Raw genomic sequence first — 7,915 nt, 5'->3', positions numbered from 1 at the left:
TGTCCCATTTGCTCAACTCTGCTTAGGTCATATCAAGATAAGTCTTGATATTGTTTAACACAGGTTTGCACCCAAACCACGGACAACAGTTTAACGGTTGCTGTAGCTTTAGATGTTGCCAAACTTGTGGGCAGTGGGAGAGCTGTACTGGAACATGGAGGGTCTCTAAAACACCAGACTGGGTCTTAAATAATGGTTTGGGCTGCTGGTGAGTAGCTATCCTATCAGTTAGTTGTCTTGCAAACTTCAGTTGTCAGATGAATGAAACAACTTTTATTTGAATTAATCCTGAAGTAAATGGTGCCTGAAGACACAAAACAATTTGTGCTGCAGTGAGCTCACTGCAACCTGGAGTTGCTCTTTCCTGAACATCCCCCACCCTGCCAGTGCTCAGGTCTTGGCTTCCACCTCTGGTTGGTGCAGTGGTCCCAGCCCAAACCTGGACTGCCCAAGGTGGGAGTGAGGAGCACAGATGGGCCCTGCTGGGCAAGAGAGGACGGACCTGGGGATGACTGTGCACCTCTGGATGCATATTGAGGGAGGTGAGGAGTCAGGCCCTATCCCTGTCCCTGCACAGTTATCTTGTCCAGACACTGCTGAGTAATTAATTTGGCTTAATTACAACCAGACAAAGCCTTGGTGATCACAGCCTCCAGTAAAGTCTCTGACGTCTCTGGTTGCTCGTCCCAGTGGAGTGGGACCGTACAGGGAACTGCCTTCACAGCTCTCTTGTGCTGGGTGAGATCGTGCTGGGGGGGACAAGAAAATAGCCCAGTGTCCCAGCATGAATCAGCCATCCATTTATATACAGCTCCTGCTTCTCCAGTGGTGCCAGGCAGTCCTGCACGGTGATGGGCTGCACGGATAAAGCAGTGACTCTCCTCTTGTGACAGGAGGGTTTATGCCAGGCAGTTGTGGCTGGCTGCTGTTGGTGACAGGAGAACAAGGTTGGGACAGAAGAGCTTCCCTACTCTCTGGGCATTCAGGGCTGAAGACCTCATTGCTAGGTCACGACCGTTCAAATGTTTTGGGCTGGAGGTTCAGGTTATATCCCTGGGAGTTGAGGAGATGAGCCTAGAAACAAGAATTTTCTGATTTGGTGCCTTTTCAGATTTGGTTTTGCAGTTCTCTTGTGTTTTAAAGGATTTTTGCTAGGCCATGATATAATTCGCTACTGGCTTCCTTTTGCATCTGTTCAAAGCTCAACTTCACAGTGGCACACGATGGTGCTGTGGTTGTGCTGGCTGCGTGCCAGCGGCTTTGAACATGGTGGCCATGCCTCAGTTCAGTAAAAACCTCCAAGAACAGTAAAGCTTTTAAAAGTTCCTAAGGGATCTCTGAAACCACAGAGCCAGTGGATGGAGACCTTGCAATACAGTGCCCAACAAACAGGATGTATCAAGCTCAAACCCCACAAACCCACAGAAATTATTTATCCAAATACTAAATCCATGAGGGACCTGGTTTCCTTAGGTCTGCCATTAATGGAGCCCTTTGCACGGCAGAGAAAAGGAAGTTGCTCACAAAGTAGAAATTAAACGAGTGGAAAAAATTCCTGGATCGCCTGCAACTATCTGCCAGTAGTGTAAGGCAGATAAAGGCTAAACATTAATTTCTATCTATCTCTTCTGGATTTCTTTTCACTTGCCCAGTGCTAATTCTGTGTAGCAATCTGGAGGGTGGGATGGTACACGCACTGCTGAGGGCAAGAGGGTGCCTTTGGGTGAGGATACAGCGTGGCACATCCACTTTTGTGAGATACCTGCCAGGCCAGGGCTGCTGGTGCCAGGTAGGCCAAGTGCCACTGGGCTGCTGGCGTGGGTGTGTGCTCTGCCTCAGGCGAGGTGCTGCTCCTGGCAGGAGGGTTTGGCCTGGGCAGCCAGGGCTGCTACCCCGGTGAGACCCCCCTGTGCAGCCAGACCCCTTCTGTGTGGTGGTGTCTGGACAGATGAGAAGGTGATGACTGAGCCTGTGCTATAACCCCTGCCCTGGGTTTCTCCAAGCCCGTCACTTATGAGTCACTGTTTGTTTATTTACTGAGCACACCCAAACCATATCAATACAGACTGAGGCTGCTACAGACACTGCTGTTTGGACATCAGGTTGTGTTTGCAGAGCAGAGGCAGAGTAGTTGCACAACCTCTGTAAGTAGTCACCCATTCCTAAGAAAACCAGTCAGCTCAGTTTGTCCACCTGACCAATTCCTTTTGCCCAGTGGCCTGACTCTCTGCTCGCTTTTGCTGTGTAAGGGGTTTGATTTTCCTGCTGCAAATGTGTGAGCTTTGTGTCATCTTTCCACCTCCCCTGCTGCATAAAAAGATTAGGCCAAAAGCTGCTAAGAGCATCTTATGGCTGCCTTTCGGTTGGGAAGGGGCTGTATAAAAGGTATGATTAACTTGCAGCAATTTAATGTGGTTACTTGCGATTTTAATTTTTAATGCTCGAACTTCCTCTCCAAAGTCTAAGCCCCGAGCCTCATTAGGAGTGCTGGTATCACCAGTACAGCAGTGACCAAGGCTCAGCTCAGGTGCAGTGTTTAGTGCTGAACTACACTGCACATGGATATTCACCAGTGTAAGAGCTTATGGTGGGGCTGGCACCAGGAACCTTTGCCTTATAAATATGACATCTGGAGGTAAGATGCAGGTGTGTCTTTATAGCAGCAAGAATTGTTCCTGTAACCATGCAAGAAACATATATACAGCAGTTAGAGTAAAATGAGGTTTTGCTGTTTGGTTGAAGTTGTAGGATCACGGCAGCCCACTTCAGATGTTGAAGAAAATCTGCTTTAGCACAGTCCTCGGCTTAGATAGCAGGCCACAGGTAGGTGCTAGTTGTTGAGCTAGCTTAAGAGAGCTGCAAATCTCTGTTTATAATTAATGTAAATAAGTCATGATGGAAAATTGTCATTCTCCTCTTCTTTGAGTCGTTTTTATCCATGACACCAATGATTGCAACATCAGTGTGAGTAATCCCATGCATGGGATTTATCTAAGACTCTGTTTCATCCAAAGTTTGACTGTTTGTTTGCAGTGTTGTAATACTTTACAAACAAGGAGCAGAGCAGCCCTGTGTGGAGGTGTCTGCCCTCTTTGGGGATGGTGGCCTGTCTTCTCATGCTCACAAGAGACAGAAGGAGGAACTAAACACATGAGACACTTTAAGAACCGAGCCTGCAAAATTCCACACCACCAGGCAAGGCTTTGTTTTGCACAAACAACACTGAGCCCTGAATGCAATTCAGTCTTAGCTGACTTTATGTGACAAGTAAGTCAGACCAAATGTCAATCCAGCTAGCAGCAGACACTAAGGGAAGATGCTGGTTTGCACTGTGCTCCTGGCAATCCCCTGAGCCAGAGGATACAGCCCAGGAGTAAAAAAAAAAATAATAGCGTTAAGTGCTAAAAGAATAAAAGTGCTGGTGAACCCATTCTGCCTTGATCTAACCCTTTTATGAACTTGACGAGTTTAGATCCGGAACCTGGCAATGAGCTACACAGCTCTGTGTCATTTGGAAATTAACTTCCTTCTAAGAAAACAGATTCTGTGCTCAATGTCAGCTGCTCTCTCCTGCCCTCTAGAATATCATATCACCCTGTCATAAAACTTGCTGGGCTTTACTCTCTCAGTTTGAAAGGCATACGCTTTTGCTTTGGCTAAATATCCTGTAATGACAACAAGCTTGCATTTCTGACATCTTTTGTCATGGTGTGAGTGTTTATGGCAACTATGTTGTGCTAGAAGGTTTTTTCCCTGAAGGTCAGGGCAGTTGCGGATGAAATAGCCTGTCCCTCCCTGTGCCAGCCCTGTACTGCACCTCTGCAGTTTCTAATAAATGTTTGCTGATTAGAATAATTATTCTTGGAGTAACTTGACAGAACTGAATGCTGCCAATCCAAATTGTTCAACAAGTTAACAACTGAGGTCCTACCCCTCTGCCTTTTCATTAGGAGCCCTTTTGGTGCACCTAGGTTTGCAATGAGGACCATTTTGCATAACTAGGAAAACAAAACTGTATAGTCTGGGCATGAAGTTTTCCTACCCCCTGGAATCAGACATTCTCTCTCTTCAGGTGAATGCAAAATACTGGAAGATGTGTAATAAAAAAATAGGAGGAGTTGGAAGCAACTGGCCTGACACCTCAGCTCTAATTATAACAGTGTTCAGCCACTGCCTGCACTTGGCAGAGGTACTGGCTTCTATGAACAAGTCATCCAGCTTGAACCAGAGCTTGGCCATTCTCCAGGCTTAGTGTGGCACTTTTCTGGGCAGGCAGCACCTTTATCATGCTGGTTCTCCAGGGAAGACACCACACAGAACAAATTTCAGTGGATCACTTCCTCATTCTGCTCTTCTGCTTCTACTTGCTCAGGCTAAAAGGAGCTTGACAGCGGGGCAGTAGATATGGCCCCTGAGCTGGCATAAGCACAAGTGCAGTTGTGGCAGAGGCTGTGGAGCCTGCTCACTTCAGTGGAGGGTCTGGTCCTTCAGTGCAGTGGTGGTTATTCAAGGAACCAAGCAGACACTGAGGAGCAGCTGACTGTGATATTCCCCCTGTTCTCCTCCTGGCTGCTTGGAGCATCCCGAAGCCCAGGAGGTATTTTCCACTCAGCTGTGGTAGCAGGCTGTGTAGATAAATATCTATATATTCAGCAGGCTGAGCAAAAGGGTCTGTGTGTGTCTCCATTTAGACTGGTCTGGACTTTGTCATGTTTTGCCTTGCCTTCCCAGATGTTTCCTTCTGCACTTCAATAAGGCAGGGTATGGCATCACTTTTGGTTTTGTCTTTGGAAGAGTAAACAAAACAGAAGGTCAAAAGCCAGCTACTTAAAACACATTCCTCTGCTGTGACTAGGGAAAAATCTCTACTTCAGATACAGGCACCCACTGTTTGCATTGCTCATTCTCCTGGCAGGGGTTATGGCTTTGTCTGCCTCACTTGGTTGAAGCCTAACCTTTCTGATGTTTCCATTTTTGAAATGTCTGATATGCTGTTCTTTTTTCCCATGGATCCTGGGTTCCAACTGCTTCCCACATCTCTGGGAGATGATAAAAACAGATCTTATACAATGGGTCAAGGTACAGTTCTAGACAGGAATGTGCTTGGTCTTGACAGGGCTTGGTTTATCTGTCAGGCTCTTTGCAGGCCTGGCATTGAGCTGAAAGGCAGAGGCAGAGGAATGTGTCTGCTCTCCAAGAGGGAGTAAACCTGACCAAGAAATGTAGGGCTGGATGGCTTGCAGTTGGACATAAATTCTTCTGAGAAGGCCTGAGATGCTGCAGGAGACAGTGGCTTCTCCTACACCTCAGGATGACTCCAAGCAACACATCTGAAACTCATTGAAGCTGTAGCACCACCTTTTTTTTTTTTTTTTTTAATTACTTGTCAGTCTTCCTGTGACAACCAGCTGCTTTCTTCCCCCTTCTGTTTTCACAGGAGAAAACAGAATAAGTTGCTTCCTGAAGGTGAAGTTGGGAGATGGCTGTAATTACTGGGTCCTGCCCCTTCATCCCAAAGGGTGCTGCCAACAACTGCATGTTGCTGTTCCTTGGTTTCTGTGAGTGCTTGGTGAGCTTAACCCTTGGAGCAAGCTTGAATTTCTGAGGATGTTTGGGAGACAAAATGAAATCCAGAAGCTGAATACAGGCACTTTTTAAGGGTCAGGGCATGTTAGGAAGTAGCCTATTGAATCTGTGTTTGGAGTGGATGATTCACATCCATTTGCAAAAGACTGAAGCTAGTCAGTGAGATACCCTCTGCTCCTCCCACTCCTCAGCACTAAGTACAGTATTAAAGTCTGTTGCAGCAGTCTGAAGGACTCATATTTAGATATAAACTATTCTATAGAGGAAATACAGTAATGTTTATACTCTTCCCTTGTGCTGCTGGTGAATTTCCCTGTGTGACAAGCTTTTCATTCATTGGCATGACCGTGGCATGCCTGCTTTTAGCACTGTTTCCAAACTTAGCCGGTGCTTAGAACAGATTGTTAGAGAACAGCAACCTGGCACTGCTAACAAGGTGAGCTCAGGGGTTGTTCTGGGCTCTCAGCTGTCTGACGGGTCTCTATCATGTCAGAAATAGCCTCCCCTATTACACAGATCCCAAAATGCTGCAGCCAACCTGCCTCACATGGGACCGTAAGAGAGAGACAAGCAGGAGCTCAGACACTGGGTACCAAGTTGGGTCATTAGCACTGATTCTGCTGGCATGAAGAGGGTTTACTTCACACAAAGACTTGTTGCAATGTGTTTCAACAAGGGAACACTTTTCCCTTGCTTGGCAGAAGTATTTACAGTCACATTGAAAGGCTAGTTTGTTACCAGGCAGCTTGTAAGATGTTTGTCCAATTAATCACAAAAAGTGCAGAGAGTGTAAGGGTGTTTCTGCAGATGTCAGAGGGACCCAGATGGAAGAGAAAAGCAATAACAATTCCTCCCCATGCTGCTCCTATTGGCCAAGTCATGAGTGCCACTCTGCAATGTCATCACTGTGGGACATGGGCACCACAGTGGTGTTTGAGAATGTCCCGTGGGAACCCATGGTCAGCACCAGTTGGTACTGGTCAGCCTTTGGTGGGTATCTGGCAGGACAGAGCCTGGCTGACCAGAGCAATGGCTGCAGAAAAAAGGTTGAGCCCCAGTGAGAGAGGATGGTTTTAAAGGGAGGCATCAACAGCTAAAATCTCTTCCTCAGACAAGCTGTGGGAGTCCTCAGGTTCAGCTTCTCTGACCTCTACTGAGTGGGATAGTCAAGCAGCTGTGGATGATGCTGTAGGAGCAATGACAGCACAGACTGAAAGAGACATTCCTCCTTCTTCCAAGGGGAGAAGTGGCTAAACTTAAGATCTCTCTCAAGCAGCTCTGGGAAATTTCTCACAGTGATGAGTTTCGTTCCATTTGGTGGGTTGGTGATGGATTTTTTGTTGCCATCAATAAAGAAATGTTCAAGGATAAGGTGCTGGCGAGAAGAGGATTTGGGAGAGCTTATGAATTGGAGAGCATGAGACGTTTTCCTCACCAACTTGACCTCTGTGGGTTGTGCAAACTGCCATGTCCAGTTTATCTAACTCCAGGGATGAATTTCCAGGAGAAGAAGCAGCTGCTTCAGCTCTTACAAATGTACATCAGTTTCTTTCCACATGAACTGCTGAGAGAGAGTGATGTTCATACCAAATAAGCCTCAGCCATGTCCTCACTTTCATTGCTTTCTCAGGGCATTTTCAGGTGAAAATCCAGGGCTGGTTATCCCTTAACAGGACCATATTGTAACATTTGGGACAGCCTAAACTTGCTGTTTCATATGCCCCTAAGAGTCCTTTTTAATACCCAAGTTTGGCTTTTGTCTAAAACTAGCAGTCCTAGTTCTCATATATTTGTGTTTTTCAGGCTTGAACTAACTCTCCTCCTTTGCACTTTTTAGCTTCTATGCATCTGTTATAGCCCCAACTTTAAGATGGAGCATCCCCACGTGCTGGAAAGGTACAAGCCAAGAGTGGGCCTCAAAAGGAGAGCCACAGCTGCATCATGTCTGGCTGAGGATCTGGAGGAAAGCTGCCTGACAGGAAGCTGCCAAGATCTTCATCCTGCACAGGGAACCGCTGCTGGCATGGAGGAGGAGGAGGAGGTGTTCACACCAGCTCCACCACAGGACATGGAGGTGTCTGCTCACAGAGAGTCCATACCTGCCAAGGTAAAGCAACAGTCCATTGGCATCAGCTGCCCTTTGCCTGCTGACTGGCAGAACGAGCTATGGCTGTGCAGGGCCATGGCCAATGAGGGAAGCTTCAGTCCACCTGTAGCAAAAGAAAAGGGAGCTGATTCCCACAGAAACAACGCCCCTTTCTAATCCAGATGCACTGGGGCATTGGGCTGACACAGCTTCCCCTGGCCTGCTAGGACAGGGGGAAATCCT

Source organism: Empidonax traillii, unplaced genomic scaffold, assembly GCF_003031625.1.
Source record: "Empidonax traillii isolate 1590-97213 ecotype Southwest subspecies unplaced genomic scaffold, ASM303162v1 scaffold182:size1009393, whole genome shotgun sequence".
Classification (NCBI taxonomy): domain Eukaryota; kingdom Metazoa; phylum Chordata; class Aves; order Passeriformes; family Tyrannidae; genus Empidonax; species Empidonax traillii.
The sequence above is the reverse complement of the archived record's forward strand: the minus strand, read 5'-3'. Positions refer to the sequence as shown.